The sequence below is a fragment of the Cuculus canorus genome, chromosome 14, assembly GCF_017976375.1.
Source record: "Cuculus canorus isolate bCucCan1 chromosome 14, bCucCan1.pri, whole genome shotgun sequence".
In the NCBI taxonomy this organism is placed as follows: domain Eukaryota; kingdom Metazoa; phylum Chordata; class Aves; order Cuculiformes; family Cuculidae; genus Cuculus; species Cuculus canorus.
In genome coordinates this window covers 2,392,567-2,419,500 of record NC_071414.1, presented here as the reverse complement: position 1 = coordinate 2,419,500, position 26,934 = coordinate 2,392,567, and the positions used below count along the sequence as shown (strand labels likewise).

The 26,934-nt window shown below is 47.7% G+C and overlaps 1 long non-coding RNA gene across 13 annotated transcripts in view; it reads left to right on the top strand.

Annotated features, from left to right (window-relative positions):
• Nucleotides 1-26,934, top strand: part of LOC128853656 (uncharacterized) — a 64,548-nt gene that overhangs the window by 29,659 nt on the left and 7,955 nt on the right. For 3 of the 13 annotated variants that reach the window (XR_008452314.1, XR_008452325.1, XR_008452324.1), the window contains 3 exons: nucleotides 13,277-13,595; nucleotides 15,330-18,436; nucleotides 26,382-26,930. This is a non-coding gene — a long non-coding RNA (uncharacterized LOC128853656). Of the gene's footprint in view, nucleotides 1-3,866; nucleotides 3,969-13,266; nucleotides 13,596-15,329; nucleotides 18,437-25,715; nucleotides 25,942-26,381; nucleotides 26,931-26,934 lie in introns of those variants that run through there. The other 10 variants (XR_008452323.1, XR_008452319.1, XR_008452321.1 and 7 more) reach the window with 9 other exon arrangements.

The window sequence follows — 26,934 nt, the reverse complement described above, 5'->3', positions numbered from 1 at the left end:
ACCGAGCTAGGAAGCAATGAAGAGGGGTTGGCTATTATTTTTAAGAACAGGAGAAGTTAAAGATACCCCATGAAATTATGAGGCATCAGGTCTGAACCAGAAAGTCATACATCCTCGTATAAGTTATTATTAAATTGCAGAAGTTATTGCCAGAGGCTGCTGTGTAGGTCAAAAGTATAAACGAATTAAGAATTTCTGGAAGACTGATGGGAAGCCAGTGTCCTGCCAAACGGAATTACGAAGGCTCATTCAACTGTCAAAAGCCAGGTGGAGGTACAGAGGAAAGACTCCGAGGCAGGTAAGTAGGACAATAAAGGCAATTGCTAGGCCAGAACAGAGACTGTGAGTGAGAAACCAGTGTGCGCCCCACCAGTAGCTCTCCTTATGGTCAGTGGGGTGCCATGAAGAGAGAACCACAGCTGGGATCTCAGGACTAGAAAGTGTGGTGTAATCCAACGTAGGCTTTGGAAGAAGGAGAGGGAAGTGGAGGGAGAGGAACCCTGTTCAGAAATTTTAGAGAAGGAGGGAGAAGGGTGATAGCTGTAGAACAACAGCCATTACCATAGGTAACGTGCACAACATAGAAACCAGAAGCAATGTTGGTAGATCATGATCTTCATCACCTTAGAGTTGACTGAATGAAGAAAATTCTGGCTGCTCTCCTGCCTGGGGCTTGAAATGTAGGTATGGAATTCACTTAATCTAGTCTTTAGTGGTAGTGATTTAGGAAGTCTTAAAATTGCTAAAGCCCACATTCAGCCCAGCTTATCTCACCCTGTCCAAATGCTCTGGGTTTCACTATCCAGAGGTATCTCAGTCACTACTGACATTGCAGATGGGAACCTGAATGAAATCAATCATGCATAATAATAATAATAATAATATTATACAATAATGTTATATAATATGTTACATAATGTAGTATAATAACAAGAAATAATTATTAATGCATAATAAGAAAAATAACCTTTTCCCAAGTAGCAAGTGATGAGATGAGAGGAAATGAGATGAGAGGAAATCTCCAGTTGCACCAGGGGAGATTTAGGCTGGATATTAGGGAAAATGTCTTTACTGACAGAGTGGTGAAGCCCTGGCGGAGGCTGCCCAGGGCAGTGGGGGAGACTCCATCCCAGGAGGGGATCAAAGCGTGTGGCTGTGGCACTTCAGGGCATGGTTTAGTCGGCACGGTGGGGTTGGGCTGATGGTTGGACTGAATGAGCTGAGAGGTCTTTTCCAGCTTTAATGATCCTATGATTCTATGAATGACCCAAACATGGTCAGTTTGGATGGGCTCTCTCAGAGAAACAGCTAACAAGATGTGCAGGGCTGTGGAGGGTAAGGCTGGGGAACACCTCGAGCTCTGGTAGTATGAGGGAGGGCTGAATTATGAATGTGCCTGCCGCTGTAGGTATGTTTACTTTATTATAATGCTGTGTGTAGTAGTCCCAAACTTTCTTCTTCCAATCCTGCTTTCATTTTCCATTTTGTTTGGATATATTTTCGTCATTTGTTTTGTGCTTTAGGAAAATACTTGTTTCTATGTTGAGTTTCTTTCCTGGCCATCCCCAGGGTATTCCCACCTGCCTCTTAAGTGGTTGCAGGCATTTTCTACGTGCTTAGGCAGCCGTGAATTTGGCTCTGCAGAGCTCGGAAGGACTCAGAGTACTCTGGGAGGCAATATTGCTCATCTGCAGGGTGCAAACTCAGAGAATGATGATTTAATTAGATTGGTAGCACTGCTTAAAAGCAAAATTGGAATCTAATGCAGCTGTCTTTAAAATACACTTCTGTATTACATAAGAAGCCCATCAGAAGTGGAAACCTTTAAATGAGGGTAAATTTGATGGCAACTTTTATATCCTTTATTGTAAAGCATGCCGAGGTGCAACATGGTAAAATCCATTAATACTTCGAGGATCGTCTTTTTTCAAAGTCAGGGGCTATTCATTACCTCGAAGTGAAACTTACTGTAAGAACAGGAAGGACGTGGATCTGTTGGAGCGAGGCCAGGGGAAATGATCCGAGGGCTGGAGCACCTCCCGTATGAGGACAGGCTGAGAGAGTTGGAGTTGTTCTGCCTGGAGAAGAGAAGGCTGTGAGGAGACCTTAGAGCAGCTTCCAGTGCTGAAAGGGGCTTCAGGAAAGCTGGGGAGGGGCTCTGGATCAGGGGCAGCGGGGATGGGATGAGGGGCAATGCTTTTAAGCTGAAAGAGGGGAGATTGAGATGAGATCTCAGGGAGAAATGTTTTGCTGTGAGGGTGGGGAGGCCCTGGCCCAGGTTGCCCAGAGCGGTGGTGGCTGCCCCATCCCTGGAGGGGTTCCAGGCCAGGTTGGATGGGGCTTGGAGCCCCTGATCCAGTGGGAGGTGTCCCTGCCCATGGCAGGTGTTGGGACTGGGTGGGCTTTGAGGTCCCATCCAACCCAAACCGTTCTGTGATTCTATGAATGTGCAAGCTCTGAGGGAGCTACTGTACGTCCTTGAGGACGTACCGTCATCTCCAAGGGCCTGAGCCTCGTGCCCATGAGCCTGGGAGGAAAACACTGCAGCCTCTTGCTTCTACATGAAATTCATGAAACACCTCAACCAATGACAATGATTACAGGTGCATTTCTTCCAGTGCCGGTATGAGACTGAAGTGGTTCATACTCCCTTTTGTCCCCAATCCCTTCTGATGACGATGAGGCTGCCCCGCAACCCGAGATAGAGAATAGGGCTGCCTAAAAACCACTTTTCCCAAACCAGGGCTATTCTTACCTTGGATCCCCCTTGATCCTCCTTTGGATGTAGCCCCAACACAGCTGTACTGTCACAGCCGTGGGGCTGTCACAGGAGCCTCTTAGGCTGGCACAGCCTCTGAAAGGAAAAGATTTGTAATTACACACAGAAAGGAGAGCGCTGTGAGTAATCTCAGAGCTTTGGTATGCATATGTATGTTCCTCAGTCTCTGGGTAGGGATGATCTGCTTTACATGAGTACTTGTCACCACAGCAGGACTTTGAGCTTACTGCCTGATGCTCCGCTTGAATTCCGTGACCGCGGGACTATTCCTACCATTTCTTGCCTTTTCTGACCTAGAAAATATTTACTTCTTTTTTTATTTCTTTATAAATCAGAACTGCTATCCCCGAAAAAATTTAATAAGGTATTTTGGTGCCTGTCAGGGAGTTGCCAGTGGAAATCAGGGTCAAACCAATGCCGTGGTACTGGACTTAATTAGATAGACTGCTTTTTTTGGGAGAAGTTATTTTAAAGAGTTGGACACCGGGGACTTTTCTGCATTAAGAAGAAAACAGCTTTCAAATGTATTTCTCTGTTTCCTAGAAAATGAGTTTTCTACACGTTTCGGGATTGTTCAGCCAAATGTCTCTGTTTTCTCATGATAGGTTTCACAACATATTTGTTACGTCCAGACGTAGAATGTTAGAATTAATCAAAACTGAAATATTGATGGAGAAAGCCATTTCACGTCCATCTCTGCCGTGGAACTGGCTGCTCTGATAGGGATTAGAGGTTGTTACACTAATGACTGAGACTTTTGTCTCATTGGCAAAGCAGTTTCCCTATTTAGAACCTTTTCTTCTGATTAATATTTGTATTCCTCCCACAATTCCTCTTCTTATAGGAACTCGTACTGGGAATTATTCCAGACCTACATAATGTCTCTGAAATCTTTTTATCCCTCTGTTTGCTGATCAGTGGAAAGGATTTTAATGCCAGGTTAGGTAATCGAGATAAATCCTAACTTCATCTAACTTTATCCCTCGGCCATGTCTTGGATATTCTAGAAACATTTTTTGTGATCCATAAATAAATTCACGTAGGATTCTGATTAGTCTTTTTTTTTTTTTTTCTCTTCTGTTTTCAGTGAAGCTTCATTACATTAAATGGGAGATCAAACTGGGCGTATTACAACTTCCACTATGCTCTAGCTTGTTTATGCAACACTTTTTGGGGATTGGAAACATCAGTAAGTTCCAGAGACGGAGTTTTCTGCACAGCTGGGTGTCTACAACGCGTTCTGGTTCTATCCTGAAGCAGCGATGGCTTCTGGTCCCTCACAGTGCTTTCCAGTCGTTTGAATTAGCTTACAGAGTGGAGCAAAATGTACACTGATTTAATTCACTTCACTTGTAACTGCAGCTTGTTAGAAAGAAGAGGGAGTCAAGCCTGTGTGAAGTAGGTCTCTTGCTGGCGCTTGAAGACAGCGAAGGCGTGGGTGCCTGTGTGTTTTGGCAGAGGTCGTATTCCTGCCTTGGAGAAGCCACATCACAGTGCCGCGCTCATGAAAGCCACTCCTGGAGCTTCTGTGTGCGCGTTTGCAGCATTAAGCTGGTGAGGGGCTGGAGAACAAGTCTTACGAGGAGCGGCTGAGAGAGCTGGGGGTGTTTAGCCTGGAGAAGAGAAGGCTGAGGGGAGACCTTATTGCTCTCTACAACTGCCTGAAAGGAGGTTGTGGAGAGGAGGGAGCTGGGCTCTTCTCCCAAGTGACAGGGGACAGGACAAGGGGGAATGGCCTGAAGCTCCGTCAGGGGAGGTTCAGGTTGGATATCAGAAAAAAATTCTTCACAGAAAGAGTCATTGGGCAGTGGCAGAGGCTGCCCAGGGAGGTGGTCGAGTCACCTTCCCTGGAGGTGTTTAAGGAACGGGTGGATGAAGCGCTGAGGGACATGGTTTAAGGGAGTGTTAGGAATGGTTGGACTCGATGATCCAGTGGGTCCTTTCCAACCTTGTGATTCTGTGATTCTGTGATTTCATAGCCAGAAGCCACCCGCTTCTCATGCACTGCGATAAGTGCACACCTAGGGAAGAGCTTCACAAAAAAAATGGTTGGAAAACTGACTTTGCATGTCGGCGGTAACAGGGAGCAGGGCTTGAGCCTGGATCTCTTTATCCTTTTTCATTTGGTTCTCTTAACTTCAGCAGGTTTTGAGCTAATGCAGAAATCGCAGTTTTCTTACCAAGATGACACCTTTGGTCTGAGTGACTGCTGAGTGACAACTCCAGCTCAGAGCCATCAGGTTAAATGAGCCTGGGAAAGATGGGGGCTCCAGTTTCTTTGGAGAACTGGACTCCGTGTTACCCTTGACTGTCCTAACGATAGGATAGAAAAAAACATCCCTTGCTTTGACCCAAAGTTGCTCTTTCCTCTGATGGTTCATTGATTCCCTTTGCTTCCCTTCTCATTTAATAGATTTTGATAAGCTGGGCATTTACAGATCAGCTGCTATTAACATTCACCGTTAGTGGACCTGAGAGCTTCTCTGCCAACTGTGCTGGAGCTTCTGAGCCTGCTGATTTAAAAATGTTCATTGCTGATAGATTCTCACATCTCTCTCAGTTACTAATAGGCTGGAAAGTATTTAATCATCTCCAAGCAATGAAAGCAAATCATCCTTCTTTCCAAATACTGAATAAAAGTCTGTTTGAACACTTCTGCGCTTGCTGCATAATCCTTCACAATTCTGCTGCCTGCACCGAGCAGTGACCCCGTACTGTTGCTAGGATTTCTTTTGCAAACACAACTTTCTTGTGCTAAGCTCTGTCAGCCGTGGATTTTAGTCTGAGGTTTCTTTGTTTCGTGCTTCTGTTTGTGTAGTTCAGGAGTTTTCTTCGCTATCGATTCACAACTGGTTTTAGACAGCGCGTGTGCTTGACATTTCTGTCTTTGTTTTCCTTTTCTGATGCCGCTACCAAACTTTAACCGAACCAGTCGATTCTTTGAGATTTTGTGTTGAGTGTGTGACCCAGTCTGGTATTTTTCACATTTTTTGTAATGTTCAGTTTTGAGCCCCTCACTACAAGAAGGACATTGAGGGGCTGGAGTGCATCTGGAGAAGGGGAACAGAGCTGGGAAAGGTGCTGGAGAACAAGTCTTCATCACTCTCTGCAGCTCCTGAAAGGAGGCTGAGGCGAGGTGGGTGCTGGGCTCTTCTCCCAAGTAACAAGTGACAGGATGAGAGGATATGGCCCCAAGTTGCACCAGGGGAAGTTTTTATTGGATGGAAGAAAAAATTTCTTTACTTAAAGAGCGGTGAAGCCCTGGCAGAGGCTGCCCAGGGCAGTGGTGGAGTCCCCATCCCTGGAGAGGTTCAAAACCCATGTGAACGTGGTGCTTTAGGGACATGGTTTAGGGGCAGACTTGGCAGTGTGAGGTTATGGGTTGGACTTGACCATCTTTAAGGTCTTTTCCAATGTAAACTATTTGTGATTTCTGTGTCAGGTAAAATGGCAAAAAAAAAAAATTAGGAAAAAGATTTTTCCAATGTTTTACATTTATCTTTATAATATATGTTTAATAGTGAATAAATACATATACATATAAAAATAAATACCCAATAGCGATGCTGTATAGTCCACTATTGACATGCTAGAGCCTTTATATTTGAATTAATGGCTTGAAATTTAGGAAAAGAATAACCCCACTGAAAGATATGCATTTTTTCTTGCCCTTTGAAATCTGACATGTCTTGAGTCTCTCACTGTATCACTCTACGCATATTCAGCTGAGCCTCGCCAGCTTTCAGCTCTGTGTTCCGCAGAGGCCTCCTCCAGCAAGAAGTACATCAAGTGGATGGGGCTTGGAGCAACCCGATCCAGTGGGAGGTGTCCCTGCCCATGGCAGGAGGTTGGAACTCGATGGGCTTTGAGGTCCCTTCCACTACAAACCATTCCATGATTCTGTGAAGCACCACTCCTGGCTTGAGGCACAAGCAGGATTTTGCCTGCAGTGCATAGCAGAGGAGCCACAATATACCATCAGACCTCAGAAGGTGGGAGGACTTGGAAGGCAAATGGATGTAAGGTAAGAAGAGAAACAATAATAGCTGGACAGGCACCAGTGGGGCCAGGGAAAGTCCACAGGATAGAGGTGGAAAGATTTGTACTTGTTCAAGAGTCTTAACTGTTAAGAAGGTGGAATGGAGCTCAGCACCATGTGGTGCCTCCTGTGCAGGTCTGGCAATAAATATGTGAAACCACCAGCACAGTGTGTGCGTTCAGACTCGGTCGACTTGAGGTCTTTATAAAGGATGACAACATCATACTGGTATCCATAACTGCATTGTTTGTAGACACGACGCTGCTGAAAGGGATGAGGATACCAGAATGCTGTCTCTTCAGCACCCATATGTGGGGAAGAGCTCTGTCATAGAATGATAGAATGCCCTGAGTTGGAAGGGTTCCACAGGGACCATCGAGTCCAACTCCTGTTCCTGCACAGCACAACCGCAACACTCACACCGTGGGGCTGAGGGCATTGGCCAAATGCTTCTGGAATATTGTCAGGCTTGGTGCTGTGACTGCTTCCCTGGGAGCTGTTCCAGTGCTCCACCACCCTCTGGGGGAAGAACCTTCTCCTAATATCGAACCTAACCCTTCCCTGTCGAGGAAGAGCTACCTGTGCACCTTCCATCTGGAAAGACATCCTGATACAACATCAGCAGGGCTTGGGGCAAGGCAAGCAGTGAAAGAGGACTTATGGATTATGGCAACGATTTCTGAATATCAAGTGGCAAATCCATCCTCTCAAAAGCCATTCCTGCTCCCTAGAGTCATGTGTACTTTGTGCTTCATCCCCATATGTCAGAGATGCTCATTCTTTTATCGGAGCTGTTATCTCATGTTCACAGCAGCCTCCTCACTCTGCAGTGCTGCCCCCGGATGGAGTATGGAGGCAGGCAAACATGCAGGATATGTGCATGTAGAGATACAGGCATGCGGGATACATGTATGTAGAGATTCATGCGTGCAGGATACGTGCACATATAGTTACAGGTGTGCAGCTCCTTCTATATGAACTACCATCCCCCCGCTGAATGCTGCATCCTCTCCCTCTCTTCCCTTGTCCTTGCTTTGGACTGTGCATTTCTGTGACCACAGGCCATTAACTGTCAGTCCAGAAAGTTTTCCAGGAAAAGGGTATGTATTTATCCTATGCTGTAAGGTTATTTCAGAGCACCAACTACAGGTCACAAGATGTGAGCAGAGAGAGTCCGTGGCCTTTTGATTTGCTTCAGTAGGACGGGGTTTGTGTTCTTTGTACCTTAAAGCCCAGTGGCTTTCTTTTTTCATAACTACAGTTCCAGTCTGAAGGGCTTTTCCTTTGTGAACCTTTCTCTTGTACTCTCACCACTGTATCTCTTTATTTTCATTATTAGCAGATGGAGCATGAGTCCTAGTTCTTTCCTTCCATCCTTCCTGCCAAGAGATCGCTGGTGCCTGGGCGTATTTTGTGGATACTTAATCTTGTGCTACTTTTCTTCTAGTAACGTTGATTAATTTTATCCATGTACATGAAATTATTTTGTGAGTGACACTTCCCATTAAAAAAATGATGTTGGAGGTTGGCTTTACTGACCTGATTCATGAGAAAACATTTCATGCTCCCTTTTTTTTTCAGATCTGAACTTCATTATTATTTTTCTGTAATTCACTTTTAATTGTAAGTACCCGGCCTTCTGCTAGTTCAGGCGGCACCAAATGACACAAGGTTACTCTGGAGCGTTCCAGCGAGGGTCTTCTGGGGACTATTGAAATTCCATGGAAACAACATGACAACCATTATCTGAAACAGCGTCTTCAGGCAAACCATATGGGGTGAAATATTCTGCACCGCTTCGATAATCCTAGCGCAGATATGTTCACTGGTAACTCTGCAGTGAGCATCAGTCATTTGTCTGTGCAGTATTAATGAGCCATTTCAATAGACAGCAGGTCTTGGCTATATTTGCTGCATATTCATGTTGCTTCCTTTGAGTTGTTTCAAATCTCTTTCCGCTAGATTAACCAGAACGTCTCAGTTATTCTGTCAAGTGCTGGGGTACCAAAGACAAAGACCATCCTGTCCTTCCCTTAGTCCTGCCTGGTGTTCGAGAGACAGGTAGTGTACTCAGCATGCTGCCTTTAAAGGCTGAGCCTTCCTCCAGTGAGGAGGCTTTGGTGCTGCTTCCAGCACTCTTTGCTGGGGCAGCTTCTTTCTGTGCTTCTAAAACCTCCTCATTGCTTTCAGACAGGTGTTCATAGAATGTCCCAAGTTGGAAGGGACCAACAAGAACCATTGAGTCCAACTCCTGTCCCTATACAGCGCAACCCCAACATTCACACCGTGGGGCTGAGGCCATTGGCCAAATGCTTCTGGAATATTGTCAGGCTTGGTGCTGTGACTGCTGCCCTGGAAGCTGTTCCAGTGCTCCACAACCCTCCACCTTCTCCTCATGTCCAACCTAACCCTCCCCTGGCCATCTTCCTGCCATTTCCTCGGGTCCCGTCATTGGTGACCAGAGAGAAGAGCTCAGCGCCTGCTCCTCCTCCTCCCCTTGTGAGGAAGCTGTTGTGGTTGTTAGCAAGCAATGGACACACCGTTTGCAGATAGGCACTCATTATTGTGGTGGAGGATGAGAATATCCAAACCCCAGAATAGAGAACATGAGGGAAGGGTTGTATGGTTTGACCAGGCTGATTTGTGCTGTGCCCATTAAGTGTGTCTCTGTGACGCTGTTGTGATATGGTCAGGGGAGCCGAATCCCTCCAGGTGTTGGTTTAGGTACCTACAGAGACTCTCCATGCATAGATCCAGCATTTCCATGGGGCAGGAAAATTCAAAAAAGAGGAGAGACCAGTTGTGAGGACCATAATGCACACAGGGGCCTCTGGGGGGGCACTGAAGTCAAAGAGGGTTCTGCTTAAGACTAAAAGTCACACGGAAGGCTTCATAGAATCATTCAAGTTGGAAAAGACCTCTAAGATCATCCTGTCCAACCCCACTGTGTCTACTAAACTACGTCCTGAAGTGCCATGGCCACATGCTTCCCCTGCAGGGAAGGAGACTCCACCCCTATTCAGGCCACCTCTTCCAATTCTTCTCCGCTCTTTCAGTAAAGAAATTTTTTCTAATATCCAGTCTAAATCTTCCCTAGTGCAACTTGAGTCCGTTTCCTCTCATCCTGATCCTTGTTGCTTGGGAGAAGAGCCCAGCACCCACCTCACCACAACCTCGTTTCCAGGAGCTGCAGACTAAACAGCCCCAGGTTCCTCAGCCACTCCCAGAATCCCTGTGCTCCAGACCCTTCCCCGGCTTTGTTCCCCTTCTCCGGATGCCCTTCAGCCCCTCAATGTCCTTCTTGTACTGAAGGACCCAAAACCGAACCCAGGATTCAAGATATGGATTTGCTAGTGCTGAGTCCAGGGGGACGATCCCTTCCCTGCTCCTGCTGGCCACCCTATGGCTGATCCAAGCCAGGATGCTGTTGGCCTTCTTGGCCACCTGGGCCACTGCTGGCTCCTGTTCAGGGTGCTCAAAAAGTCACTTGAAATTTAAGAAATACTTTAAATAGTTTCCTTTTCTCTTTTTGAGCATTTGGAAACACAGTCCTTCCGTAGTCTTAGTGATCTGACAGCTACATGGAGCTTAACCCGGGCAGCAGCTTATTAAAAAAATCATTAAAAAATAAATTAGTAAGGTTACTTACAGGTCTGTCTACGGAAAGGAACTCACACCACAAGTCTTGAACTGAGCACTTCCCAAGGAAGGGAAATCATATTTAAACAGCACCACAAGGGTGATTAAAAGGCCAGGAGGTTGCCAGCACCAAACTCAATTGGCTCAGGTGTTGGTAGTTGTAGAGGGGAAGAAAAGAGGGGGTTTAATTGCAGCTGTTTTTTATGCTACATCCGTTTTACCGGAAAAAAGACAGAATAGAAAGCGAGCACGTAGGTTATCCAGCAGAACAGAGCCAGCGGCGCTGTGGTTGAGGAGAGGTGAAAGATGGCAGTCGAGGGCTGGAAGCAGCAGCCACATCCTTGAATCCTCGAGCTGAGTTTGTTGCTGGGGAAAGAGCTGGGCTGGCTGAGTGCTGTCGTGCCTTGAGCTGGTGGAAGAGCTGCAGGTGAGGGGTAGTTTTCCTTCATTTTTGGGAAACAATCTTCTGAAAGGAAAGAGCAAAGACAAATGGCTAGCACAGATGTCTGTGAGTCTGTCCTCCACCCTTTCAAGTCTTGTATTTCTTTTTCTCTGTTGTTAGAAGCAAGGTTTATCGTATTGCTTTTCCTCCTCTGTAAATGTGATAACACGGCACTGTTTCACCTCCAGGATCTTGCTGGCTGGCTGGCTCCTCTTCTCACATCTGTCGATGCCCTACTCTGAGCTCCCACTGCCTCTGGAGCAGGTACAGCATTAGGTGGCTGTGCTGGCACTTTTCTTTTTGTCTCTGGCAATTGCAATAATTTGAAGTGTCTGCCCTTGGAGCTGGAGCAGCTTCTCTGTTCGTAGGGGCAGACGTCCCTCTGCCTCAGCACTGGCTGCCAGGATGGAGGGCAGCCACAAGTGCTTTTGCATCCTATGCCGTGATGTTGACCATACTCATCTAAGCTGAGCCTCTTTGGTCCTCTCACCTTTTTGTCCAGGTGCTGCAGGAGCTTCAGCTGTGCTGATGCAGGAGCTTCAACCATGCTGGTGCGGAGGGTAGGGATTTGGGGAGGGGGCTGTGAAGCGATTGCTACCGTGTCACTCCTCCAACCTGACTCAGGGGATGGGGAGTTTCATCCCTCCGTGGGTTCTCCATTAGGTTGATTCCCCATTAGGCTCTGTGAGCATTTTTGGATGGCAGTGATGCGTGGCAGAGAGGAGGGGCGGGTGAGCAAAGGAGGGGGATGTCTGTCTCACCCTGAGTGCTTAGAATGATAGAATCATTAAGGTTGGAAACGACCTCTAAGCTCATGCAGTCCAACCATCAGCCCAACCCCACCGTGCCGACTGAACCATGTCCTGAAGTGCCACAGCCACACACGTGTTGAACCCCTGGTCCTGTCCTGGTGCGGGGAAGATTTGGGGTCCCTGTGTGTATCCCTTGTGGATCTGTGGGGCAGGGTATGTGATGGACATGCTGCTCTGCACGAGGTACGAGAGATGTGCTGTCAGATGGGACGCAGTGCATGCTGTTCCCTGTCAGGGCATTTTGGGAAGCTACTGGGATTTGGAGCTCTTCCCCAGCAGTGAGGCATTTCCCAACAGCATTTGCTAGGTTGGATTTTGCCGGGCAGGAGGCTTAACTGGGGGAGGGAGACCTGAGGTTTCAGAGAGACCCACGTTGGTCTGATTGTGCCCTCATTTACTTGTGAGGAGTTTTTTTGCTCTTTTGCCGCAAGGAAGCATCAGAAGAAGCTGACGAGAAGCACAGCCCTGATGATGTGCAAGGGAGCAAGGGAGGATGTGGGCACAGAAAGAGGCGGCAGACAGGTGCCCTGAGTGACCAAGGCCTAAATAGCAAGGAGGCTCTGGGATCTTGTGTACCTTGTGGGTCAGTTCTGCCCAGAAGGTCCAGACAGGAGGACCAGGAGGGGATGCCTTGCTGCTAGCCAGAGGCAAGGTGCTCCCAGCTGCTTCTGCAAGGTCCCCGTGGCTGAGGTGGCGATGGGGGCCGTTTTCAGGGCTCTGCAGGGAAAGCACAGGGTGCTGTTCTGCAGAGACAGGAGCTGGACTGCGCTGTCCCCATGGGAAAGGCTCGTGAGGGTCAAACAAGCACAGTTAGGTCTGAAATGAAGAGTTTGTTTCCCAGCCAGTGCTTGAGAGGACCACTCAGAGGTCCGGGTGCCTCGCTCACAGGGTTGCGAGGGAGGGCTGTCCTCCGCTGGGTCAGCTGCTGAGCTGAGGCTGTTTGGAGCGAGTGGCAGTTGGCTGCTGGCCTGACATCGCCTTGGTGGTGCTGGGGTTGCCTCTGGGCATGTCCTCGTAGGGCTAGCTGGGACTGAGGGAAGCAGCTGGCTCACCCGTCCATGTCAGATGCTCTTCGTTGGAGATAAAAGCTTTTTCTGATCGTTCCTGTTCCCATGGCTGGCAACGTTTTTATAAATGGCAAAGGCTGCCACTGTGGGTCAGCCCTTTGGGAAGTCCCTCTCATCTGTCTACCTCAGGAGTAGGTTGGCAAACCATCTTCCTTTCCCAAACGTGCTGGCAAAAGCAAGCATCTTTCTGCTTGAACTACAACCCACTCAAGGTGGCAGTTGTGCTCTTGTGGCTGCCCTGCGCGTTTGGAGGAGTTTTGGGAAAGCTTTTGCCTTGGCCAGCTGTGTCTGAAGCTCCAGCTCCTGCTACGTGTGGAGAAGTGAAGCCCTGGGCTTGTCGCTGCTGGAGCAAGGGGTACAAATCCATTGTGCATAACTGCTTGTTGGCCTCTGCTTGGGTGAAAACAGAGGTTTGAGTCTGTTGTTTGGAGAGGAAACAATTGTCTCTTTGTGCCTGGCAAATTCTATTCCTGCTCTTTCTCTGTTAGCTTTTCCTAGGTGCATATTGCTAAGAATAAGTGCTATTTTCACCTCTTGCCCGCCCTCCACCAACTGCTTGGGGCCACGATTTCAGACTTCAGCTTGAGCCACAAAGAATAAGTGACCTTGTTTTCCTGTTTGAAGGAGCAGGAACTGGATTTTGCCTTCATTTACTCCTTAAGGAGCTGCCACAGGACGAAAGGGCCTGCATTTGCCAGTTCCTGGCTGGGGAGCTGTGCTCGAGGAAGTGCTGAGCAGGAATTAAGCATGCTGCCATCACGCTGGGTTAGTTTTCCTCTTGGACCTAAAAACTGGAGCAAGCCACAACTGAGACAAGGTGAGTTTGGGTTTATTCAATGCTTTGAATAATTTCTGCATCAAGAAAGAGCTTGTTGCTCTGCTGGTGGAGCTAAAAGGGGGCAGCCAACAGCTGTGGCTGTCTTCCAGCGGTGGCTCTTCTTTCCTTGTGATGGGTAAGTGTCAGAAGGGGCTATTTTCCTGCCTTCAGAGATGCTCCCTTCAGCCCAGCTTTCTCTTTATTCCATCTCAGCAAGGGCCCAGCAAACACAGCTCCAGCTGCTGAAGTCCTTGTTCCAAAGTCCTTCATAAATTTTGCCTCTAAGTGGATGGGAGGAAGTGTTTATTCGGGGCTGGGAGGGGGATGGATAGTAGGGAGACTGGAAAGACAAGGGCACCTCAGCTTGACTGGAAGTTGAACAGCGATCACTGCAGGCTGGGTGGTGTGAAGGCAGAAAACCCGAGTGGCTGTTTCATGCCCACATCGCTCATATAGGCAGCGTCAGCTGCTCCAGTTGGGCCTTGGCCACTTCTGCACTTCAATCTCATCTTCTTAAGAGAAGTCTCTGAAAAAAGACCTCTTTTTTTACAGGAAAATGGGATAGGGCTCAAGTACAGAGGTGGGGTTGGGGGGGCAGGCCACACCAGAGAAGTTACCACAGTGGGGCGAGGACCATCCAGAGTGACCGAGGCAAGGGTTGACGGTGTCTGCAAGACTTCACTCTGCAGCACAAATAAGTTGTGTGATGATAAAAACACCACTCGAAATTTCTGTCTCCACACAACCCAGTCTCTGCAGCAATTCTTAAGTGCTTTGGGTGGTGGAGCAGAGTGAAGCTTTGAGCATCCTGATCCAGTGGGAGGTGTCCCTGCGCGTGGCAGGGGGTGGAACTGGATGGGCTTTGAGGTTCCTTCCACCCCAAACCATTCCATGATCTATGATTTTATGAAAGTGAGATCTGTACCAGGCAGGATGGAACCTCCAGTGGTTTTCAGCAAAGAGGGCCATGTCCAGGGAGATGCCAGGAGCCACTGGTGATGCAATGCTAACATCCGAGATGATTTTTAACGTGGCTTTAAACTGTGTGATTCACTTTGCTGACACCACCTTCCCTCATTGCACTTCACACCAGAGCAGCCTCATACGTCCTCGCTGGGATGAGTCCTCATTCCCCTCCCACAGAGCAGGTCCAGCTCTCATCCTGCTCTTCTGCTCAAACCAACTTATTGGCAAATGGCCTAAGAAGATGTGTCCCTGCATCCTGTCCCCATGTGGATGGCTGTGGAACCATGGGTCCTATCCTTGCCTCACTGCTGCCTGATGAGGCTGATAATGCTGAGGGCACAAGAGCACACAGGTTTCCAGCGGTCGGGGGCACCAAAAGGCAGATTTAAAGCTTTGGGGCACCCCAAAAGGCACACCAAAGCCCTTGTGGTTACTGGAAAAAAACAAACAGATGGGCTCCAAGGGTTCCCCAAACCACCTCGAGGGGCACTGCTGGAGGAGAAGGAGAAACAACAACGCTGGTTTCTGTCTCACCTCTACAGCTATTTGGGGAATCTCAAAAGCAAAGCAAGAAGTTGAGAGAACCAGAGGGGAGACAGAGGGACTGAAAAGCAGGTGGAGGGATTTGAGTGGCCCCTGTGGCACCAAAAATGTATTCAGGGATGAGGAGAGGCACTATAAAGGAACAGAAGCCTCTGGGGACACTGGAGGGGCATCAAAACCAAACTAATAGCACATGTAAGAGCCCTTTTCTCTTCTTTTCTGCAGAAACCCTATACCTGTCCTTTCTCCTCCACGCGTTGGCATCCAGGTTTCAGAGGAATTTCATGGTGCATAAGCATCCTGGGAGAATTTGCTTCTTGTTCACGCTGCGGAAGAGAAACGCTCCTGTTTCCACTCCGATCTTACAATGGCTTGTCAGTGACAAAACATTCCCAAATCCTCTCATTTATCAAATGGCCAATCCTGTTAACAGCTTAAGAAACATAATTACCTGCAATCTCTTCTGCTGTTCATTTTATGCCTACACTTCCCTCTCACTGGCAGCTTACCAGCAGGCAAGGCAAGAGCTGAAGCACGGCTGCAGCCGTCGAGCGCTTCGGCAATGCAGTTTCCTCTAATCACCTGCGCAGTGATCGCAGGAGTTTTGCCTCTCTGTTTATGGGAAGGAGAAGGTGAGTAAGGAGGTGCACAGCCAAAAGTGTTGGCCAACATGACCAGTTGTACGTAGGAGCCCAAGCACAGTTACGATTGAAGTGCTGTTCTATCCATATGGTGTGAAATGCATCGATTAGGATCTGCTTTTAGGGCACAAGAAAGCTCAGCCAGATTTACTTGTGTGCACAAGTAAATCCTGGGGTGTTCAGCCTGGAGAAGAGAAGGCTCCAGGGAGACCTTAGAGCAGCTTCCAGAACTGAAAGGGGCTCCAGGAAAGCTGGGGAGGGGCTCTGGATCAGGGAGTGCAGGGATGGGATGAGGGAGAATGGTTTCTACCTGAAAGAGGGGAGATTGAGATAAAATCTTAGGGAGAAATATTTTGCTGTGAGGGTGGGGAGGCCCTGGCCCAGGTTGCCCAGAGCAGTGGTGGCTGCCCCATCCCTGGAGGGGTTCCAGGCCAGGTTGGATGGGGCTTGGAGCCCCTGATCCAGTGGCAGGTGTCCCTGCCCATGGCATGGGGTGGGACTGGATGGGCTTTAAAATCCCTTCCAACCCAAACCATTCCATGATTTTATGATTCTATGATTCTGTGATTCTATGAAACTGTGTTCTGGTGAAGTAAATGGGAAAACTTGGATTAGCTGGAGACAGCGTGAGCTCCTGATTAATTGCATTGCTAAAACAGACTGATTTTATCGTTTTTCATAGTATATTGACAACTTGTGAGAGGCAACGTTGCACATTGGCTCATTTGGATCAAATCTTGTGGAGATTTTAGAAGGGCAGTGTTTGCAGGCTGGCTTCTGAAACGTTGGATATGTACAGGACAGTGGGAGCCAAAGAGGAGATTCCCAGGGGTGTCCTACCCATGCCAGCTGCCGAGGAAGATGCCTTGTGTGCCTTAAAATCTTGCACTAGCTTGACATTATTATTGTCCATTTTAACTGGCCGAAAGGTACTTCTCCATTTCAACCTGTCTTCAGTTCCAAAGTATTTTTCTTATGCTTGATCTACTCCTATTTTTTTAACCATATCAGTTATTTGGGATCCTAAATGATAAACATTTCTTCTGACACTTTCATGAGTTATTTTTAAGCAGTTTTTTGTGCTGCTTGCCAACATTTTATCCTTACAGTTCTTTGAATTTTGTATTAAAAACCCCCATGAACAAACTGTACACAAATCAGGCGGTCTTTTTTTAAAGTCAGATATCATCTTAGGGGATCTGGGTTTTTTTTCATCCTGCTAAGATACTGAATTCAGGTATATTTTGGCCACTATTATATTGTAGAATAATCCTTTCTCAATAGCGATTTGAACCTCAACTGCCGAATTTAGCCAGAACTGCTGAAAGAATTGATTTTCTGCTTGAAAAATAGTTTTATTCACATAAAATCATGGAATGGTTTGGGTTGGAAGTGACCATGAAGGTCATCCAGTCCAGCTTCCCTGCCATGGGCAGGGTCACCTCTCACTGGATCAGGTTGCTCAGTCCCATCCAAACTGGCCTTGAAGACCTCCAGGGGTGGGGCATCAACCACCTCTCTGGGCAACCTGGGCCTCCCCACATTCAGTGTAAATAATTTCTTCCTAATATATAGTCTAAACATCTCGTTTAGATTTAAACCATCATCCCTTGTCCCATTACTACAGGCACTGCTAAGAAGCTTCCCCCCATCTGTCTTATAAGCCCACTTTAAGTATTGAAAAGCTGCAATAAGGTCTCAGTGTGACCCAAACACCCCCAGACCCAGGTGCCAAAGACCTTTGGTGGCTCTGGGCTGCCTGCCCGGAGTCGTGCGCTGCGTGGGAACACCAAGGGGTTGGGTAAGAAACCATGTGAGCCTTGAGGAGCGACTGAATCTTGTGTTTAACGTGATACCATATATATACATAGGGAAATAAAGAACTGCAAATGCTTGAACTGTACCTAAAGAAAGTGAAAACTGCCCCAATAAAAAAAAATGTAGGGCAGCTGTGCTTTAAACAAGAACTTATTACTTCTTTTATGGCATTTATTTCAAATCCTGCAAGCCCTTTGGAGTAGCTCTAGTGCCCAGTGGAGTTCTCCAACAGAAATGTCTTGTCATCAGTATAGGAAACAAAGCTAATGCAATTTGAATGCTGGATGCGACTAGGTAGGGGCTACTCTTGAGGCTGCTTCTCCCTGCTCCAAATGGGAGTGGTGGCCCCAAACAGCCTCACCAGGACAGACAGAAAAGCAGACATCTCATTTGTGAGGAAATGGCCAATATCTCAGCTTTTTTCCCCCCCCATTTGTTTCTTCCTGGAAAGAATAGAAGCAAAACAGTTGCATAAAAAAGCTGCTATTTCAAAGCAAATTTTAAAACATTTCAGATTTGCAAATGGCATTTCGGCATTTCCATGAGAATAAAATGATGCTATGATGCTGCGTTTAAATATTTCATTCCAGCTCCCTGAACATACTTAAAAATCTTATTATAAGTAGTTTTGACATAAAAGTGCACTTCTCCGTGGTGCCCGTAGCTTCGACATCGCCAGCTTCAAGCACAGCTGCAGGAGCCCTCCCTGCTCGTGGCTGATCAAAGGCAACCACGCTGCCACCCGTGAGCTGCTGCTCGTCCCAGCCCAGGAGAAAAAACAGATCCTGAACCTCCCGAGTGCTTCTTCCCTTGGGGCGATGCCATCAATGAAAAATCCACTCTGCTGTCGTCACCCTACTGTGAAAAGATTCAGTGAGTTTAGCAAACAAAAATACTTTGGATTGCTTTAAATTGCGCTGAAACAAAACAGCAGCGCTGGCTGCTCAATTAAACAGTTTGTCCTGCAGCCTTTGCAGGGGAGGGATGTGAAATGCTGAAAAAAGTTCAGGGAATGTGTGTATTGTGTGGAGAAAACCTTTCGTGAGAAATGTTCCTGCAATTCCCATGTGCTGCTGTTCCCCAGCCTGCAACATTTGGATTTCAGAGGGCAGCGTGTGGCTGTGTGTGCCTGCGCTGTGATGTACGTGGAGATGCCTTTTGGTTACTTCCGTGTGTAGTCCTGATGTGACAACAAGGAGCACATCTTTTTTTAGGAGGCAGTGTGGGCATTTAACCTTAAAATACCTGTTGCCACCCTGCTGACAGGAGCGGTGCTGCTTTACCTGTCAGCACTGGCACTGCACTGTGGGAACTGAGCCATCACAATCGCGCTGTTGCAGCAGAAATAGCAATGCTGGCTGTGCACCAAGACTCCCATCTTCTCGTGTTTGATACCTTGTTCCTTGTAATGTGCCACATTAATGTCGCTGGGGCTGAGATCTGTGATGTTACTGTGGTGGTTGTGGCTCTCCCAGGCTCTCCTGTTTTGGGACTCATGGAGTCATAGAAGCATTGAGGTTGGAAAAGACCTCTAAGATGGTCCCGTTCAACTGTCAGTCCAACACCACCATGCCTACTAAACCATGTCCCAAAGTGTCATGGCCACATGCTTTTTGAGCACCTCCAGGAACAAGTTGACTCCGAGCATCCCAACTCTGTCACCCGACTGCATGCGCCCACTCCTCTGCTTGGTGAGGTGCTTGGATATTTGTAGTGGTGTTTCTGTCCTTGATAACACCCTGCTCCATGGCGTGGGCGTAGGGCTGAGCCTGCAGAAGCCTAAGTCATGGCTGTGGGTGTCCCAGAGCAGGACATGGTATAGGATGTGTTAGAGGAGAGGACAGAGGTTTGCTGCCTCTCCACACGGCTCCGTGCCGCCTTACCGAGGCTGTGTAAGCACCGACGCCTTTTGCATCTCCAGCGTTCTCGCTTGGTAGCTTTAACGGCTCTTGGTGCGTGTGAGTAAGACCCCCATCCAGAACGCAGGGAGGGTAAAAGCAAGTGGAAGTCAGGGCTTGTGTTTGCCACTGATAAATGTATTAGTCTTCAAAGCGGAATTTAAACTACAACCCTTTTTCAGGCACCTCAGCACTCCGTTATTTTGCAGGCCTTGTAAGGGAATGTGATTTTGCCTTTTAACTGGAGTGTATCTTATGCTAAGCAGTGAGATTAAGCGTAGGGATCCAAAAGAACTTGCTGAATGGCAGAATTGCCTTTATAAATAACATTAATAATTTATCCGATCCAGGGTTTTTTGGGGTAAATGAAATACCTGCCTCTGTATAAAGCCCACTGAATAGGAACACATCTCTGCTTTTATGAGGCTTGGATTAAAGAAGGGAAACGCTAAGGGGCTTATCTTCGCTTCAATTTGCAGCCCTTCCGGCTAATGGCAAACTCATTTAAGAAGCTCCTGTGTTTGTGCCAACTCTGCCTTTATTCTCAGTGCCGGAGCTTTGGCTGCATTTCTTGCCGCAGCGCTAGGGAGAGTGGAGAGGAAGCAGTTTGTTTTCTTGACCTCAGATTACCAGACAAAAGCTAGCGAGAATAATTTTCCTTGGAGTCCTCCCTGTTACGAGTTGCTTAACGTGTCTGCAGAGCGGCTGCTGCAAAGCTGGCGGTCCAGGGACCCCGTGTGTGAAAGAGAACAGGGCTGGTGGCTGCACGGGGCTGAGTCGAAAGAGCATCTGTCATCCTTCTTCTGGGATGCTTGCATCCTTCTGCCCGGCCAGTTGTGAAATGGCAAAATTCATCCTCCGCCAAGCCCGCGAGCTGTCACTTCTCAGCTCTTCTTTTATGCCGGTAAAAATCAATTGCTTCGAAGTTCACCGAAGGTGAAGGTAACATTTGCTTTCTATTCAGAGCTAAGCGGGCCATCTTCGAGAGCAAATGCTCTCGAAAGGAAGAATAGCAAAAATCAGCAGAAAATATTCTCTGAATAATTTGGCCTAGGAAAGGAAAAAAGCAATTTGCTCCCAGTTATTCCACAGACAAAAGTATGAATAAAAAAATCATGAGCTATTTTCCCTGCCTGGCCTGCGCGCATGAGTTTTATGCTGTTGCGGTTTTGCTTCACCAACCCCCAAAGACGTTATCGCTGGATCCTCAAGGCATGTGAAGAAAGCGTGGTTTGGGGGTTTTGCATGCTCGATCAGCAAGGGAAACAAAAAGGGTCCTAAATACTGAACCACATTGCTGCTTGACCTGGATTAAAGACATAGACTCTGGCCGTCCAGCTCTGCCAGCATGGAAATCTTATCCAAAACAGCATCACAAGCTCGGATGCTTTGCATGCAGATAGCGAGGCTGTGGCAAAGGCACGGCGGGTATTTACAATCTGCTGGAGACAAACCTGATGCGTGTCGTTAGCTATTCCGTTGTAACAGCAGTTTATGGTCCCCACATCTGCTGCGTTGGGTGGCCCAGCCAGACGGCTGGCGCTGCTCGAAATGCCGAGGACTGTGCTGCTACAACGAGGAGAGGAAAAAAGAATGGAGGATGAAGACCTCGTAAGCTTTATCAAAAACCTTCAAAAAAAAGAGATTTGGGGATTACGCCATGTAATTGCATTACCTTAAGAAAAAAACTTTACTGAGAATTTCCTGTTTTGTGTTGCCAGCGCTTTTCAGCCATTAGTAACACACAACTTCTTATTGTCTTCTCCCGAGGCACAGATGGGCTAATTTTCAGCTACCTGATAATTACGCATTGTTTGAAACTGTATCAAAAAGCGTCTGTTCCTGCATTTTTCCAGCAGCCGTTCTTACAGCTCACAAAATCCCTTGATTGGGACTTGCAAGGGTCCCCATCCATCAGTCCGTCTGTCCTTCTGGAGGTCTGGGAGCAGAGCGGCAAAGCCTCCACGTACGCACAAAGGCTGCTTATACAGATTTATTCCAGTTCCAAGCCTGGTGGAGTGACTGAAGCTCCACCATAATCATCTTCTCGGCTCAATGCCAATATCTGGGGTTAATGAGGAATAATGCTGCATCAAAATGTTTCTACTCATATACAAACAGCGATGCTGATGTCATGGGGAAATTAAGGATAAACCAAGATGAGATGCTAGAAATCAGCATAACAAACATTTGGTCTCAATTTTTCTTGGACAAAGAGTTGTCCTTGGGCAAGGCTGTGGGCGGCCAAGTCAGAGAAAGGAGGACCATTGGCTCTATGGACAGGAAGGCTGGCAGCCCCTCCTCTAGAGGCATAGTGGAGGCTAGAGAAACTACCTCCTCCCTTGATCCCTCCTCATTGGGAGTAGTCACTCTGCCACTTGAACTCTGGTTGTTTTTAGAGGGTGTTTTCTCAGCTTGGTCAAGGCTATTCGAGAGGAAAATACAAAAAGCCTCACTAGTGTTTTCATCAAGTAGGTCGGTTGCCTTATCAAAGAATGAAATTAAATTGGGTTGATGTGACTGTTTCTTGACAAACCCATCTTCTTTGATTTGGCTGCGCCATTACTGGAGGTGTTCCAGGCCAGGTTGGATAGGGCTTTGAGCAGCCTGGTCCAGTGGGAGGTGTCCCTGCCCATGGCAGGGGGTGGAACTGGATGGGCTTTGAGGTCCTTTCCAACCCAAACCATTCTATGATTTTTCATCTTACAAGTTGCTCGTGTAATAGCTTCTTCCAACCTCTTTCAGGCAATTAAGAGGATGATTTTTTTTTCTAAGTATCTTCTTTAAAGAGAGGTGCTTCTCTCATCTCCAGGGACCTCTATGCCTCCATAAACTTTGAAGATAACCACCAAGAGTTCAACGTTCTTGGGTGCATTTCATCATATCCTCCATTTTGAATACATTTTACATATCCAAGTGGCTTTAAACGCCTTTCCTTCTGCTGGCCTTCTCCACAGCTCCCTTCAAAGCCTGTTTCATTAAGTCTCATTCCCAATTAACCTTTTTATAAAGACTGAAACAAGGGAGATGGGACAAACTCCTGCCTTGAGCACTCAGTCCATTCTCGTTCCGCAGACACCCCTACGCATCTTGCTGTTCTGATTTTACATCTAATTTATTTGTAGACCCTTGCTGGTTGCCTCCGAAACCTTGTGTGTGCGGACTTAGCCACTCTTATGTTGTGAACCTGTGTGGTTCCTCTCTTCTCCCCCAGTGCACGTGCCTGTTTCCACTTTCCATACAATTCCTTTCCAGCTTCCAGACACTGCTGTCGCCATAATTCCATCTAATTATGCTTCTTATCTGCTTTCACAGGGGAGCAGCGTGCTGTTGTGTACCATCTTTGGTGTCTTCTGGGAACTGCCAGTTCTCATACATTTCCTTACCGCACATTTCCATCCGGGATAACTTCTCCACTGCTTCCCTGATCTCTGTCAGATGCTCATTATTTTGTTATTTCTGTTCTTCCGTCTTACTGTGCTGGTGGGAAGAGACGCTCAGGTTATATGTAGCTTCTCCTGTTACCAAATCTCTTGGGAAGCCAGTTAAGGACTCGCCTGATAAGTCTGCAAAACTGAAGCGGGGGATCACTGAAAGCTTCTAAAATCCTTCTGGCAGTGGTCCCAGGTGGGACTAATGGGGTCACTGCTGCAGAGAGAGTGTTGCTGACCCAGAATTGGCCATTTGATCCCAGAATTGCTAAGTCGGTCCTGGAATTTGCCATTTGGTCCATGTGGGAAGCAGGACTTTGCAGCAGGTCCCCCCGCTCCCAGATCCTAACATCTCCTGGAGTCATTTCTGATGTTCTCCATGTACATGGTGATGGGGTGAAAAAGCCCAGCCCTGCTCATGACTCTTCAGCCAACGTTGGTATCCTTGGCTCAAGAGGAGCCCAGCGTTACCTACTTCCGTAGCCGTGTTTCTGGGCGCGTTTGGTTGGAGCCTTCATGCAGCAGCACCGCTCACGTGGCTGACGTTTACCACGCTGGCCTTAACACCTCCTCATTCCTGCCATGGCCACTTGGAGTCAAGTGCTGCTGGAAAGGCGACTCCTGCAGGGATGAAATTCAGAGACTCGCAGGGGCGTTTCGTGTTCATATCCTAGACATTTCTGAGTGTAATTTTGTTTCGGGTTTTACAAATGCTCTTCCGCTCGCTTGCTTGCCTCAAGTAATGAAGCAGCGAGATAAAAGACAGGGCCATGGAAGGTTGTTAAAAAATTACTTGCAAATTAATGTGAGGACAAAGTGTATGAGTTAATATCATATAAAGACCCTTGGAATTGGCACACATGCGTGCACCCTCCCAGCACTGACATTCGCAGGCAGAACTACACTGGTAAACTGAGCCCAAGGGGCTTGATTAACAGGAAATTTTCAGAATGCCAATTAGAGCAAAGTTTACCGAACAAATTGTTTGCACTTGTACCCTAGAACCATCATGAATTTTAATTCAGCATGGATTTATGTGGCTGAAACAATAATTAAAGATACATGAATGCCACACGTTCAGGAGACTCCCCCATGGTGAGCCTGGAGTTTCGGGTGGGGAATGGAGCAAAGAGCCTGTTTGGACATGATCTGCTCTCTCCTGGGAGGACATGGGGTGCAGGAGGCTCTTCCCCATGGAGATGTAAGCACTTTGCTGAGTGCTGAGCTCACTGATCTTTGCAGCATTTAGTCTTTGATTTCTTTTTTCTCTTTTTCATTTATGTGATCTGACAAAGAAAGATCCATGGGCTGTTTTCTCAATAAATGCTGGCTTGCCTCTTCCTGCCTTCCACTTTTGGTGCCTGCGAGATGTTAAATCAGCCCTTTGGGGCCTCTGGGACTGGAGCTGTAGTCTGTGCTCTCCCTGGGAAGGGGCATGGGGATCTCCTCTCTCTTTATCCCTGCTCCACCTCTAGTCCCCACTTTGGATGTAGAATCATAGAATGGTTTGAGTTGGAAGGGACCTCAAAGCCCATCCAGTTCCCCCGGCTGCCATGGGCAGGGACACTTCCTACTGGATCCGGTTGCTCAAAGCCTCATCCAACCTGGCCTGGAACACCTCATGCCACCATAACGCTGCTTTGCTGGAGGAGAAGGCGGTGCTGCCATGTGGCAGCAGCAGTGAGAAGGGGCAGTGGAGCAGCGCGATGTGTATGTATGTATGCATGTATGCCTTCATTTGAATTCTGCTCTCCCTCTCCTCGTGCTGGTAAATAAGTTACACGTATTTTTAGAAGAAGTTATTTTCTGTCACTGCACTTTTTAAATGTCAAGCTCCTGGAGAGGAGTCTTCAAATAGCTTAAGGTCAGTCAGGCTTCAAGGAAGAAATACGCAGGTAGGGAAGAAAAGCTGCTGTTGGGCTGTGGTCCAGCCTGAACTGGGGCTGTGCTCTAAATGATGATCATCCCACGCAGATGCAGCACTCAAGGGTGTTGCCCTCCCTGTTATTCAGTTATGGAATAACTAAAGACTTTGACACAACACTCAGTGGCTGGAAATGATCTGGCCTGTTAGTTCAGGAGCGCTGATGAATAATGCATCCCTCCAAAGGTCGGTTTACAAATGATTAATTAACCTGAGGAGAGGTTATTCTCATTGGCAACATCCATCGCCCTAAAAAGCTTCATCGTGTCTGCACCGAGCGGTGTGTTTGGAACACAATTATTTGAGGGTATCAAGGAATACCTGATCCAGCACTGCTCTGCACGGAGCCGGGCACACAGCAGGGACTGCAGCCAGGTCTCCAGGCTTTGCCGTGGACGCGTGGTGTAAAGCAGACTCCAACATCACTTCAACTGTGGCTGGGAAGGCGCAGAAATCGCACCTCTGGTGTGGAGAACAGTTGAGATTGTTTGTTTTCCTGCTTTGATGTAACAGCGTGGCTCTCCTGGCAAAGAGAGCTGCTTCCGCTGCCTCCCGCTGCGACTAACAGCTGCTATGCGCGGTGGGGATATCGCCTGGGCAAACAGGCCCTTCGGCCAAGGGCTTCCTGTATTTGTTATCAGCAATTCGTTATCTGCATCTATTAATAGAGTGCTCCTAAGGAGCGCTTCCACTCTCTGGAGTCATTTCGGGCTTATACCTTCATGCCTCCATTGAGTAGCATCTCTAGGAGAGCTTCAGCAGGACCCTGGGGTGGTGCCCCTCTATGAACCCCTCTGCCCCCTGATCCAGGCTCTAAGAAAGCCCCCGACTCCAGGAGGGTGACGAAGGATGGTTATTTTTAGTTCTAAAATAAAGAGGTTTGGTTTATTTTGGCAAAGGTGTGTTTAGCTGAAGGCTGGCCCCTGTCAATACCTCTCACAAGACAAATATCAGTGTGTGGAAACCTTGCCTACACCAGAAGAAGGTTGAGGTTCCTCCAGCGCCTTCTTCCTCCTACCTACTCCTCCCCCTCCGAAACCAAGCAGGACACAGAACTCGACAGGGTCTTCTTGTACGAAGAATAATTTGCCCGTTTGACAAAGCTCCTACACTGGATGCAGCTGGGTTAGTTTCTTACCTTTTTTCAATCATAAAGTGGCAAAAGCAGCTCACATTCCCACCTCAGTATCTCGTATCCTGAAACGTGTGAGGCTTCTGAAGTGCTTCAGCTGAACTTCAGAGTTTCCAAGAACATCCTTCAAGGATGAGGGGGAACGGTTTTCAGCTTAAAGAGGGGAGATTGAGATGAGATCTTAGGGGCAAATGTCTTCTGTGAGGGTGGGGAGGCCCTGGCCCAGGTTGCCCAGAGCAGTGGTGGCTGCCCCATCCCTGGAGGTGTTCAAGGCCAGGTTGGATGGGGCTTGGAGCCCCTGAGCCAGTGGGAGGTGTCCCTGACCGTGGCAGGGGGTGGGACTGGGTGGGCTTTGGGGTCCCTTCTATGATTCTATTATTCTACAAAATGACAAAAATACACATCCTAAGCAGTTGTTTTTTGCTTTATTCAGCAGGGCCAAACCCCAGGAGGGCAGAGGAGTGTCTGTAAAACAACTTTGGTGGGGTGTGAAGCTCTAAACTGAGGTCAGTGACCCATTCAAACGTCTGCTGGCCTGGATGCCTTTAGGGGACTGGATGCTGAGAGTCCCCATGCTCATGGGTTCAATCAAGAAGTAATGGGGAGCCCATGCAAAGCTTGGTGCCACCATCGTGCTGCTGGACCACCACGTTTTTTCCACCTGTCTGCTCATCTACAACATCTCCTGGCTGCCGTATCCATGCAAAATCTCTCCTGACCTGCTGGAAACGGGAGCAGTGGGGTGATGAAGACCATCCGAGCGATGCCAGAGGGACGGCACCCACCGTGTCTGTTCTGCCTGGTGCTTCTGCAGCTCAGGCATCTCCCGGGGCTACAGCTGTAATACACGTGTTTGCACATTTTAATGGGCTTTTTAGAAGCATAAAAATGATTTACAACATTTCATATTGCATTTTTTTTAATCCTTTAAAATTAAAACAAATCTTTTCCTTGCTTTGCCCAATTTTAAGGCGTTCCTTTTGTTT